Source organism: Ascaphus truei, chromosome 12, assembly GCF_040206685.1.
Source record: "Ascaphus truei isolate aAscTru1 chromosome 12, aAscTru1.hap1, whole genome shotgun sequence".
In the NCBI taxonomy this organism is placed as follows: Eukaryota; Metazoa; Chordata; class Amphibia; order Anura; family Ascaphidae; genus Ascaphus; species Ascaphus truei.
The window spans coordinates 4,811,892-4,825,340 of NC_134494.1; the positions used below are offsets into that span (position 1 = coordinate 4,811,892).

Genomic DNA, 13,449 nt, shown 5'->3' on the forward strand with positions numbered 1-13,449 from the left:
TGGACACTATATTGTACCTGTACATATCCAGCCTGATCTGACACTGTGATTGTAATATGTGTATATATATTCTGTGTATTGTCTTTTTATTATTTCCATTCCTGCTTTTTGTACTGGTGGTGGTGGGGGGAGGAGGGGGTGTCTTATATAACTGATAATGTTCAATATCCTTGAGGAAATACGACATTGATAGTCTTATTGATCATTTCATTATTAGCTCATATAGGGGGCTATTTAGGCTCTCCGAAAGCTGTATTACTTAGCATGGGCATAGCCCTTATCAAAGATGGCGGCTTCAGAGAGTAAATCACCTTATCTGATCCCGGGATCACAAGCCCTATCCATGAGAAAATATGACATTGATAAGTATTACTGATCATTTCCTTATTAGCATATATAGGGGGCCCGATTACATCTTCTATTTGGGCTCTTAGTAAGCTGTATTACTTAGTACTTATCCAAGATGGCGGCTCTGGCTTCAGAGGCACTTGTAAGCATGTGCAGTACTAACAAGCCTCCTATTGGCTGTGACGTGCCAGGGGGATTGCCCTGATTAGACATGGCATTGGTAGCACAATGCAGGCTTCTGCGCATGCGTGATCCAAACCTAGGCCTGTGGTCCCGGGAGCAGATCAGGTGATCACTCTTATACCTCTTATCCCATCCCCCTCTTATCCCATCCCCCTCTTATCCCACCCCCTCTTATCCCACCCACCTCTTATCCCACCCCCTCTTATCCCATCCCCCTCTTATCCCATCCCCCTCTTATCCCATCCCCCTCTTACCCCATTCCCCTTATCATTGTATCCCCCCCTCCTTAAAACTGTGCAATAAGGGGCACAGTGAGGGGAGGGAGAGAGGCACAGTGAGGGGGGAGGGAGAGAGGCACAGTGAGGGGGAAAAGAGGCACAGTGAGGGGGGGGAGAGAGGCACAGTGAGGGGCGAGAGAGGCACAGTGAGGGGGGAGGGGGGAGAGAGAGGCACAGTGAGGGGGGAGTGGGGGAGAGAGAGGCACAGTGAGGGGGGGAGAGAGAGGCACGGGGAGGGGGGGAGAGAGGCACAGTGAGGGGGGAGGGGGGGAGAGACGCACAGTGAGAGGGGAAGAGAGGCACAGTGAGGGGGGAGGAGGGGAGAGAGAGGCACAGGGAGGGGGGGAGAGAGAGGCACAGTGAGGGGGGGAGGGGGGGAGAGAGGCACAGTGAGGGGGGAGAGGGGGAGAGAGGCACAGTAAGGGGGAGGCAGTGAGGGGGGAGGGGGGGAGAGAGGCACAGTGAGGGGGGAGGGGGGAGAGAGGCACAGTGAGGGGGGAGGGGGGGAGAGGCACAGTGAGGGTAGAGAGAGGCACAGTGATGGGGAAGAGAGAGGCACAGTGAGGGGGGGAGAGAGGCACAGTGAGGGGGGAGGGGGGAGTAGAGAGAGGCACAGTGAGGGGGGGTAGAGAGAGACACAGTGAGGGGGGAGGGGGGGAAAGAGGCACAGTGGGGGGGAGGGGGGGAGAGAGAGTCACAGTGAGGGGGGAGGGGGGAGAGAGGCACAGTGAGGGGGGAGGGGAGAGAGGCACAGTGAGGGGGGAGGGGGAGAGAGGCACAGTGAGGGGGGAGGGGGGGAGAGAGGCACAGTGAGGGGGGAGGGGGGTAGAGAGAGGCACAGTGAGGGGGGGAGAGAGGCACAGTGAGGTGGGAGGGGGGGTAGAGAGAGGCACAGTGAGGGGGGTAGAGAGAGACACAGTTGAGGGTGGAGGGGGGAGGGAGAGAGAGGCACAGTGAGGGGGGAGGGAGGAGAGGCACGGGGAGGTGGGAGAGGTACAGCGAGTGAGGGGGAAGAGAGACACAGTGAGGGGGGAGAGAGGCACAGTGAGGGGGGAGAGGCACAGTGAGTGAGGGGAGAGAGGCACCGTGAGTGAGGGGAGAGAGGCACAGTGAGTGAGGGGAGAGAGGTACAGTGAGGGAGGGGAGAGAGGCACAGTGAGTGAGGGGAGAGAGGCACAGTGAGTGAGGGGAGAGAGGCACAGTGAGTGAGGGGAGAGAGGCACAGTGAGTGAGGGGAGAGAGGCACAGTGAGTGAGGGGAGAGAGGTGCACAGTGAGGAGGGAGAGGGGCACGGGGAGAGGGACACAGTGATGGGGGAGAGGGGCACGGGGAGAGGGACACAGTGAAGGGGGAGAGGGCACGGGGAGGTGGGAGAGGGGGGGTAGGGGGAGGGGCACAGTGAGGGGGGAGAGGCACAGTGACTGGGGAGAGGGGCACAGTGAGGGGGACGGGAGAGGCACAGTGAGTAGGGAGTGGGGAGAGGCACAGTGAGGGAGGGGGGGAGAGGCACGGGGAGGAGGGAGACGGGGAGGGAGGGAGAGGCACAGTGAGGGGGAGGGGAGAGAGGCACAGTGAGGGGGAGGGGGAGAGAGGCACAGTGAGGGGGGAGGGGAGAGAGGCACAGTGAGGGGGACGGAGAGGCACAGTGAGGGGGAGGGAGAGGCACAGTGAGGGGGAGGGGAGAGGCACAGTGAGGGGGAGGGAGAGGCACAGTTAGGGGGAGGGAGAGGCACAGTGAGGGAAGGGGAGAGAGACACAGTGAGGGAGGGGGGAGAGGGAGGCACAATGAGGGAGGGGGGAGAGGGAGGCACAGTGAGGGCGTGGGGAGAGGCACCGTGAGGGCGTGGGGAGAGGCACCGTGAGGGCGTGGGGGAGAGGCACAGTGAGGGTGTGGGGGAGAGGCACAGTGAGGGCGTGGGGAGAGGCACAGTGAGGGCGTAGGGGAGAGGCACAGTGAGGGCGTGTGGGAGAGGCACAGTGAGGGCGTGGGGGAGAGGCACAGTGAGGGCGTGGGGGAGAGGCACAGTGAGGGTGTGGGGAGAGGCACAGTGAGGGCGTGGGGAGAGGCACAGTGAGGGCGTAGGGGAGAGGCACAGTGAGGGCGTGTGGGAGAGGCACAGTGAGGGCGTGGGGGAGAGGCACAGTGAGGGCGTGGAAGAGAGGCACAGTGAGGGCTTGGGGAGAGGCACAGTGAGGGCGTGTGGGAGAGGCACAGTGAGGGCGTGGGGGAGAGGCACAGTGAGGGCGTGGGGAGAGGCACAGTGAGGGCGTGGGGAGAGGCACAGTGAGGGCGTGGGGGAGAGGCACAGTGAGGGCGTGGGGGAGAGGCACAGTGAGGGCGTGGGGGGAGGCACAGTGAGGGCGTGTGGGAGAGGCACAGTGAGGGCGTGGGGGAGAGGCACAGTGAGGGCGTGGGGGAGAGGCACAGTGAGGGCGTGGGGAGAGGCACAGTGAGGGCGTGGGGAGAGGCACAGTGAGGGCGTGGGGGAGAGGCACAGTGAGGGCGTGGGGGAGAGGCACAGTGAGGGCGTGGGGGAGAGGCACAGTGAGGGCGTGGGGGAGAGGCACAGTGAGGGCGTGGGGGAGAGGCACAGTGAGGGCGTGGGGGAGAGGCACAGTGAGGGCGTGGGGGAGAGGCACAGTGAGGGCGTGGGGGAGAGGCACAGTGAGGGCGTGGGGGAGAGGCACACTGAGGGGGAGGGAGAGGCACAGTGAGGGGGAGGGAGAGGCACAGTGAGGGAGGGGGGATAGGGAGGCACAGTGAGGGAGGGGGGGAGAGGCACAGTGAGGGAGGGGGGGAGAGGCACAGTGAGGGGGAGGGAGAGACACAGTGAGGGGGAGGGAGAGACACAGTGAGGGGGAGGGAGAGACACAGTGAGGGGGAGGGAGAGACACAGTGAGGGGGAGGGAGAGACACAGTGAGGGGAGGGAGAGACACAGTGAGGGGGAGGGAGAGGCACAGTGAGGGAAGGTGAGAGAGGCACAGTGACGGCGTGGGGAGAGGCACAGTGAGGGACTGGGGGAGAGGCACAGTGAGGGCGTGGGTAGAGGCACAGTGAGGGCGTGGGTAGAGGCACAGTGAGGGCGTGGGTAGAGGCACAGTGAGGGCGTGGGGAGAGGCACAGTGAGGGCGTGGGGAGAGGCACAGTGAGGGCGTAGGGGAGAGGCACAGTGAGGGCGTGGGGGAGAGGCACAGTGAGGGCGTGGGGGAGAGGCACAGTGAGGGCGTGGGGGAGAGGCACAGTGAGGGCGTGGGGGAGAGGCACAGTGAGGGCGTGGGGAGAGGCACAGTGAAGGCGTGTGGGAGAGGCACAGTGAGGGCGTGTGGGAGAGGCACAGTGAGGGCGTGGGGGAGAGGCACAGTGAGGGCGTGGGGGAGAGGCACAGTGAGGGTGGGGGGAGAGGCACAGTGAGGGCGTGGGGAGAGGCACAGTGAGGGCGTGGGGGAGAGGCACAGTGAGGTCGTGGGGGGAGGCACAGTGAGGGCGTGTGGGAGAGGCACAGTGAGGGCGTGTGGGAGAGGCACAGTGAGGGCGTGGGGGAGAGGCACAGTGAGGGCGTGGGGAGAGGCACAGTGAGGGCGTGGGGAGAGGCACAGTGAGGGCGTGGGGAGAGGCACAGTGAGGGCGTGGGGGAGAGGCACAGTTAGGGGGAGGGAGAGACACAGTGAGGGGGAGGGAGGGGGGATAGGGAGGCACAGTGAGGGAGGGGGGGAGAGGCACAGTGAGGGAGGGGGGAGAGGCACAGTGAGGGAGAGGGAGAGGCACAGTGAGGGAGAGGGAGAGACACAGTGAGGGGGAGGGAGAGACACAGTGAGGGGGAGGGAGAGACACAGTGAGGGGGAGGGAGAGACACAGTGAGGGGGAGGGAGAGGCACAGTGAGGGGGAGGGAGAGGCACAGTGAGGGAAGGTGAGAGAGGCACAGTGACGGCGTGGGGAGAGGCACAGTGAGGGACTGGGGGAGAGGCACAGTGAGGGCGTGGGTAGAGGCACAGTGAGGGCGTGGGAAGAGGCACAGTGAGGGCGTGGGGAGAGGCACAGTGAGGGCGTAGGGGAGAGGCACAGTGAGGGAGTGGTGGAGAGGCACAGTGCGGGCGTGGGGGAGAGGCACAGTGAGGGCGTGGGGAGAGGCACAGTGAGGGCGTGGGGAGAGGCACAGTGAGGGCGTGGGGGAGAGGCACAGTGAGGGCGTGGGGGAGAGGCACAGTGAGGGCGTGGGGAGAGAGGCACAGTGAGGGCGCGGGGGAGAGGCACAGTGAGGGCGTGGGGAGAGGCACAGTGAGGGCGTGGGGAGAGGCACAGTGAGGGCGTGTGGGAGAGGCACAGTGAGGGCGTGGGGGAGAGGCACAGTGAGGGCGTGGGGAGAGGCACAGTGAGGGCGTGGGGAGAGGCACAGTGAGGGCGTGGGGGAGAGGCACAGTGAGGTCGTGGGGGGAGGCACAGTGAGGGCGTGTGGGAGAGGCACAGTGAGGGCGTGGGGGAGAGGCACAGTGAGGGCGTGGGGAGAGGCACAGTGAGGGCGTGGGGAGAGGCACAATGAGGGCGTGGGGAGAGGCACAGTGAGGGCGTGGGGGAGAGGCACAGTGAGGGCGTGGGGGAGAGGCACAGTGAGGGCGTGGGGGAGAGGCACAGTGAGGGCGTGGGGGAGAGGCACAGTGAGGGGGAGGGAGAGGCACAGTGAGGGGGAGGGAGAGGCACAGTGAGGGAGGGGGGATAGGGAGGCACAGTGAGGGTGGGGGGGAGAGGCACAGTGAGGGAGGGGGGGAGAGGCACAGTGAGGGGGAGGGAGAGACACAGTGAGGGGGAGGGAGAGACACAGTGAGGGGTAGGGAGAGACACAGTGAGGGGGAGGGAGAGACACAGTGAGGGGGAGGGAGAGACACAGTGAGGGGGAGGGAGAGGCACAGTGAGGGGGAGGGAGAGGCACAGTGAGGGAAGGTGAGAGAGGCACAGTGACGGCGTGGGGAGAGGCACAGTGAGGGACTGGGGGAGAGGCACAGTGAGGGCGTGGGTAGAGGCACAGTGAAGGCGTGGGGAGAGGCACAGTGAGGGCGTGGGGAGAGGCACAGTGAGGGCGTGGGGAGAGGCACAGTGAGGGCGTGGGGGCATGGGGGAGAGGCACAGTGAGGGCGTGGGGGAGAGGCACAGTGAGGGCGTGGGGGTGGGGGAGAGGCACAGTGACTGCGTGGGGGAGAGGCACAGTGAGGGCGTGGGGAGAGGCACAGTGAGGGACTGGGGGAGAGGCACAGTGAGGGGGAGGGAGAGGCACAGTGAGGGGGAGGGAGAGGCACAGTGAGGGAGGGGGGAGAGGCACAGTGAGGGAGGGGGGGAGAGGCACAGTGAGGGAGGGAGAGGCACAGTGAGGGGGAGGGAGAGACACAGTGAGGGGGAGGGAGAGACAGTGAGGGGGAGGGAGAGACACAGTGAGGGGGAGGGAGAGACACAGTGAGGGGGAGGGAGAGACACAGTGAGGGGGAGGGAGAGGCACAGTGAGGGAAGGTGAGAGAGGCACAATGACGGCGTGGGGAGAGGCACAGTGAGGGACTGGGGGAGAGGCACAGTGAGGGCGTGGGTAGAGGCACAGTGAGGGCGTGGGTAGTGGCACAGTGAGGGCGTGGGTAGAGGCACAGTGAGGGCGTGGGGAGAGGCACAGTGAGGGCGTGGGGGAGAGGCACAGTGCGGGCGTGGGGGAGAGGCACAGTGAGGGCGTGGGGAGAGGCACAGTGAGGGACTGGGGGAGAGGCACAGTGAGGGAGTGGGGAGAGTCACAGTGAGGGCGTGGGGGAGAGGCACAGTGCGGGCGTGGGGGAGAGGCACAGTGAGGGCGTGGGGAGAGGCACAGTGAGGGACTGGGGGAGATGCACAGTGAGGGACTGGTGGAGAGGCACAGTGAGGGCGTGTGGAAGAGGCACAGTGAGGACCTGGGGGACAGGCACAGTGAGGGCGTAGGGGAGAGGCACAGTGAGGGCGTGGGGGAGAGGCACAGTGAGGGCGTGGGGGAGAGGCACAGTGAGGGCGTGGGGGAGAGGCACAGTGAGGGCGTGGGGGAGAGGCACAGTGAGGGCGTGGGGGAGAGGCACAGTGAGGGCGTGGGGAGAGGCACAGTGAGGGACTGGGGGAGAGGCACAGTGAGGGCGTGGGGGAGAGGCACAGTGAGGGCGTGGGGGACAGGCACCTTGAGGGCGTGGGGGAGAGGCACAGAGAGGGCGTGGGGGAGATGCACAGTGAGGGCGTGGGGGAGAGGCACGGGGAGGGAAGAGGGGGAGGGAGAGGCACAGAGAGGGGGAGGGTGAGGCTCAGTGAGGGTGGGGGGAGAGAGGCACAGTGAGGGTGGGGGGGAGGGAGGCACAGTGAGGGTGGGGTGAAGGGAGGCACAGTGAGGGAGGGGGAGAGGGAGGCACAGTGAGCGAGGGGAGAGAGGCACAGTGAGCGAGGGGATCAGAGAGGCACAGTGAGCGAGGGGAGAGAGGCACAGTGAGCGGGAGGGGGGAGAAGCACAGTTAGGGCTTGGGGAGAGGCACAATGAGGGCGTGGGGAGAGGCACAGTGAGGGCGTGGGGAGAGGCACAGTGAGGGCGTGGGGGAGAGGCACAGTGAGGGCGTGGGGGAGAGGCACAGTGAGGGCGTGGGGGAGAGGCACAGTGAGGGCGTGGGGGAGAGGCACAGTGAGGGCGTGGGGGAGAGGCACAGTGAGGGCGTGGGGGAGAGGCACAGTGAGGGGGAGGGAGAGGCACAGTGAGGGGGAGGGAGAGGCACAGTGAGGGAGGGGGGATAGGGAGGCACAGTGAGGGTGGGGGGGAGAGGCACAGTGAGGGAGGGGGGGAGAGGCACAGTGAGGGGGAGGGAGAGACACAGTGAGGGGGAGGGAGAGACACAGTGAGGGGTAGGGAGAGACACAGTGAGGGGGAGGGAGAGACACAGTGAGGGGGAGGGAGAGACACAGTGAGGGGGAGGGAGAGGCACAGTGAGGGGGAGGGAGAGGCACAGTGAGGGAAGGTGAGAGAGGCACAGTGACGGCGTGGGGAGAGGCACAGTGAGGGACTGGGGGAGAGGCACAGTGAGGGCGTGGGTAGAGGCACAGTGAAGGCGTGGGGAGAGGCACAGTGAGGGCGTGGGGAGAGGCACAGTGAGGGCGTGGGGAGAGGCACAGTGAGGGCGTGGGGGCATGGGGGAGAGGCACAGTGAGGGCGTGGGGGAGAGGCACAGTGAGGGCGTGGGGGTGGGGGAGAGGCACAGTGACTGCGTGGGGGAGAGGCACAGTGAGGGCGTGGGGAGAGGCACAGTGAGGGACTGGGGGAGAGGCACAGTGAGGGGGAGGGAGAGGCACAGTGAGGGGGAGGGAGAGGCACAGTGAGGGAGGGGGGAGAGGCACAGTGAGGGAGGGGGGGAGAGGCACAGTGAGGGAGGGAGAGGCACAGTGAGGGGGAGGGAGAGACACAGTGAGGGGGAGGGAGAGACAGTGAGGGGGAGGGAGAGACACAGTGAGGGGGAGGGAGAGACACAGTGAGGGGGAGGGAGAGACACAGTGAGGGGGAGGGAGAGGCACAGTGAGGGAAGGTGAGAGAGGCACAATGACGGCGTGGGGAGAGGCACAGTGAGGGACTGGGGGAGAGGCACAGTGAGGGCGTGGGTAGAGGCACAGTGAGGGCGTGGGTAGTGGCACAGTGAGGGCGTGGGTAGAGGCACAGTGAGGGCGTGGGGAGAGGCACAGTGAGGGCGTGGGGGAGAGGCACAGTGCGGGCGTGGGGGAGAGGCACAGTGAGGGCGTGGGGAGAGGCACAGTGAGGGACTGGGGGAGAGGCACAGTGAGGGAGTGGGGAGAGTCACAGTGAGGGCGTGGGGGAGAGGCACAGTGCGGGCGTGGGGGAGAGGCACAGTGAGGGCGTGGGGAGAGGCACAGTGAGGGACTGGGGGAGATGCACAGTGAGGGACTGGTGGAGAGGCACAGTGAGGGCGTGTGGAAGAGGCACAGTGAGGACCTGGGGGACAGGCACAGTGAGGGCGTAGGGGAGAGGCACAGTGAGGGCGTGGGGGAGAGGCACAGTGAGGGCGTGGGGGAGAGGCACAGTGAGGGCGTGGGGGAGAGGCACAGTGAGGGCGTGGGGGAGAGGCACAGTGAGGGCGTGGGGGAGAGGCACAGTGAGGGCGTGGGGAGAGGCACAGTGAGGGACTGGGGGAGAGGCACAGTGAGGGCGTGGGGGAGAGGCACAGTGAGGGCGTGGGGGACAGGCACCTTGAGGGCGTGGGGGAGAGGCACAGAGAGGGCGTGGGGGAGATGCACAGTGAGGGCGTGGGGGAGAGGCACGGGGAGGGAAGAGGGGGAGGGAGAGGCACAGAGAGGGGGAGGGTGAGGCTCAGTGAGGGTGGGGGGAGAGAGGCACAGTGAGGGTGGGGGGGAGGGAGGCACAGTGAGGGTGGGGTGAAGGGAGGCACAGTGAGGGAGGGGGAGAGGGAGGCACAGTGAGCGAGGGGAGAGAGGCACAGTGAGCGAGGGGATCAGAGAGGCACAGTGAGCGAGGGGAGAGAGGCACAGTGAGCGGGAGGGGGGAGAAGCACAGTTAGGGCTTGGGGAGAGGCACAATGAGGGCGTGGGGAGAGGCACAGTGAGGGCGTGGGGAGAGGCACAGTGAGGGCGTGGGGGAGAGGCACAGTGAGGGCGTGGGGGAGAGGCACAGTGAGGGCGTGGGGGAGAGGCACAGTGAGGGCGTGGGGGAGAGGCACAGTGAGGGCGTGGGGGAGAGGCACAGTGAGGGCGTGGGGGAGAGGCACAGTGAGGGCGTGGGGGAGGGGCACAGTGAGGGCGTGGGGGAGAGGCACAGTGAGGGCGTGGGGAGAGGCACAGTGAGGGGGAGGGGAGAGGGGCACGGTGAGGGGGAGGGGAGAGGGGCACGGTGAGGGGGAGGGGAGAGGGGCACGGTGAGGGGGAGGGGAGAGGGGCACGGTGAGGGGGAAGGGAGAGGGGCACGGTGAGGGGGAGGGGAGAGGGGCACGGTGAGGGGGAGGGGAGAGAGGGGCACGGTGAGGGGGGAGGGGAGAGAGGGGCACGGTGAGGGGGGAGGGGAGAGGGGCACGGTGAGGGGGGAGGGAGAGGCACAGTGAGGGGTGGGGGAAGAGAGGGGCACGGTGAGGGGGGAGGGGAGAGAGAGGCACAGTGAGGGGTGGAGGGAGAGAGAGGTATAGTGAGGGGAGAAAAATGCACGGTGAGGGGTGGGGGGAGAGAGGTATAGTGAGGGGAAAGAGGCCCAGTGTGGGGGGGAGGGAGAGACGGCCAGTGTGGGGGGAGGGAGAAAGGGGGGGGAGGGAGAGAGGTATAGTGAGGGGAAAGAGGCCCAGTGTGGGGGGGAGGGAGAGACGGCCAGTGTGGGGGGAGGGAGAAAGGGGGGGAGGGAGAGAGGCGGGAGGGAGAGAGGCCCTGTTAGAGGGGGGGGGGGGGAAGGGAGGCACAGTGAGGTGGGAGAAAAAGGCACAGTAAGGGGGGAGGTGGGAGAGATGCACAGTGAGGGGGAGGAGAGGCACAGTGAGGGGGAGGAGAGGCACAGTGAGGGGGAGGAGAGGCACAGTGAGCGAGGGGAGAGAGGCACAGTGAGCGAGGGGAGAGAGGCACAGTGATCGAGGGGAGAGAGGCACAGTGAGCGAGGGGAGAGAGGCACAGTGAGCGAGGGGAGAGAGGCACAGTGAGCGAGGGGAGAGAGGCACAGTGAGCGAGGCGATCAGAGAGGCACAGTGAGCGAGGGGAGAGAGGCACAGTGAGCGAGGGGAGAGAGGCACAGTGAGCGAGGGGAGAGAGGCACAGTGAGCGAGGGGATCAGAGAGGCACAGTGAGCGAGGGGAGAGAGGCACAGTGAGCGAGGGGGTCAGAGAGGCACAGTGAGCGAGGGGAGAGAGGCACAGTGAGCGAGGGGATCAGAGAGGCACAGTGAGCGAGGGGAGAGAGGCACAGTGAGCGAGGGGAGAGAGGCACAGTGAGCGAGGGGAGAGAGGCACAGTGAGCGGGAGGCGGGAGAGGCACAGTGAGCGTGAGGGGGGAGAGGCACAGTGAGCGGGAGGGGGGAGTGGCACAGTGAGCGGGAGGGGGGAGAGGCACAGTGAGCGGGAGGGGGGAGAGGCACAGTGAGGGTGTGGGGGAGAGGCACAGTGAGGGCGTGGGGAGAGGCACAGTGAGGGCGTGTGGGAGAGGCACAGTGAGGGCGTGGGGGAGAGGCACAGTGAGGGCGTGGGGAGAGGCACAGTGAGGGCGTGGGGAGAGGCACAGTGAGGGCGTGGGGGAGAGGCACAGTGAGGTCGTGGGGGGAGGCACAGTGAGGGCTTGTGGGAGAGGCACAGTGAGGGCGTGGGGGAGAGGCACAGTGAGGGCGTGGGGAGAGGCACAGTGAGGGCGTGGGGAGAGGCACAGTGAGGGCGTGGGGAGAGGCACAGTGAGGGCGTGGGGAGAGGCACAGTGAGGGCGTGGGGAGAGGCACAGTGAGGGCGTGGGGAGAGGCACAGTGAGGGCGTGGGGGAGAGGCACAGTGAGGGCGTGGGGGAGAGGCACAGTGAGGGCGTGGGGGAGAGGCACAGTGAGGGCGTGGGGGAGAGGCACAGTGAGGGCGTGGGGGAGAGACACAGTGAGGGCGTGGGGGAGAGGCACAGTGAGGGCGTGGGGGAGAGGCACAGTGAGGGCGTGGGGGAGAGGCACAGTGAGGGCGTGGGGGAGAGGCACAGTGAGGGCGTGGGGGAGAGGCACAGTGAGGGGGAGGGAGAGGCACAGTGAGGGGTAGGGAGAGGCACTGTGAGGGAGGGGGGATAGGGAGGCACAGTGAGGGTGGGGGGGGAGAGGCACAGTGAGGGAGGGGGGAGAGGCACAGTGAGGGCGTGGGTAGAGGCACAGTGAGGGCGTGGGTAGAGGCACAGTGAGGGGGAGGGAGAGACAAAGTGAGGGGGAGGGAGAGACACAGTGAGGGGGAGGGAGAGACACAGTGAGGGGGAGGGAGAGGCACAGTGAGGGGGAGGGAGAGGCACAGTGAGGGGAGGTGAGAGAGGCACAGTGACGGCGTGGGGAGAGGCACAGTGAGGGACTGGGGGAGAGGCACAGTGAGGGCGTGGGTAGAGGCACAGTGAGGGCGTGGGTAGAGGCACAGTGAGGGCGTGGGTAGAGGCACAGTGAGGGCGTGGGGAGAGGCACAGTGAGGGCGTGGGGGCGTGGGGGAGAGGCACAGTGAGGGCGTGGGGGAGAGGCACAGTGAGGGCGTGGGGGTGGGGGAGAGGCACAGTGAGGGCGTGGGGGAGAGGCACAGTGAGGCCGTGGGGAGAGGCACAGTGAGGGACTGGGGGAGAGGCACAGTGAGGGGGAGGGAGAGGCACAGTGAGGGGGAGGGAGAGGCACAGTGAGGGAGGGGGGGAGAGGCACAGTGAGGGAGGGGGGGAGAGGCACAGTGAGGGAGGGGGGGAGAGGCACAGTGAGGGGGAGGGAGAGACACAGTGAGGGGGAGGGAGAGACACAGTGAGGGGGAGGGAGAGACACAGTGAGGGGGAGGGAGAGACACAGTGAGGGGGAGGGAGAGACACAGTGAGGGGGAGGGAGAGACACAGTGAGGGGGAGGGAGAGGCACAGTGAGGGAAGGTGAGAGAGGCACAGTGACGGCGTGGGGAGAGGCACAGTGAGGGACTGGGGGAGAGGCACAGTGAGGGCGTGGGTAGAGGCACAGTGAGGGCGTGGGTAGTGGCACAGTGAGGGCGTGGGGAGAGGCACAGTGAGGGCGTGGGGAGAGGCACAGTGAGGGCGTGGGGGAGAGGCACAGTGCGGGCGTGGGGGAGAGGCACAGTGAGGGCGTGGGGAGAGGCACAGTGAGGGACTGGGGGAGAGGCACAGTGAGGGAGTGGGGAGAGGCACAGTGAGGGCGTGGGGGAGAGGCACAGTGCGGGCGTGGTGGAGAGGCACAGTGACGGCGTGGGGAGAGGCACAGTGAGGGACTGGGGGAGACGCACAGTGAGGGACTGGTGGAGAGGCACAGTGAGGGCGTGTGGAAGAGGCACAGTGAGGACCTGGGGGACAGGCACAGTGAGGGCGTGGGGGAGAGGCACAGTGAGGGCGTGGGGGAGAGGCACAGTGAGGGCGTGGGGGAGAGGCACAGTGAGGGCGTGGGGGAGAGGCACAGTGAGGGCGTGGGGAGAGGCACAGTGAGGGACTGGGGGAGAGGCACAGTGAGGGCGTGGGGGAGAGGCACAGAGAGGGCGTGGGGGAGAGGCACAGTGAGGGCGTGGGGGAGAGGCACGGGGAGAGGGGGAGGGAGAGGCACAGAGAGGGGGAGGGTGAGGCTCAGTGAGGGTGGGGGGAGAGAGGCACAGTGAGGGTGGGGGGGAGGGAGGCACAGTGAGGGTGGGGTGAAGGGAGGCACAGTGAGGGAGGGGGAGAGGGAGGCACAGTGAGCGAGGGGAGAGAGGCACAGTGAGCGAGGGGATCAGAGAGGCACAGTGAGCGAGGGGAGAGAGGCACAGTGAGCGGGAGGGGGGAGAAGCACAGTTAGGGCTTGGGGAGAGGCACAATGAGGGCGTGGGGAGAGGCACAGTGAGGGCGTGGGGGAGAGGCACAGTGAGGGCGTGGGGGAGAGGCACAGTGAGGGCGTGGGGGAGAGGCACAGTGAGGGCGTGGGGGAGAGGCACAG

The 13,449-nt window shown here is 66.5% G+C and overlaps 1 protein-coding gene across 2 annotated transcripts in view; it reads left to right on the forward strand.

Annotated features, from left to right (window-relative positions):
* The window catches only part of LOC142464338 (uncharacterized), a 42,966-nt gene that overhangs the window by 366 nt on the left and 29,151 nt on the right, over positions 1-13,449 (forward strand). Inside the window, exon 1 of one of the 2 annotated variants that reach the window (XM_075567854.1) lies at positions 560-636. The exons of the other annotated variant lie outside the window; for it this stretch is intronic. The gene's annotated coding sequence lies outside the window, so the exon portion shown is untranslated. Of the gene's footprint in view, positions 1-559; positions 637-13,449 lie in introns of those variants that run through there. 2 annotated transcript variants of the gene reach the window in all.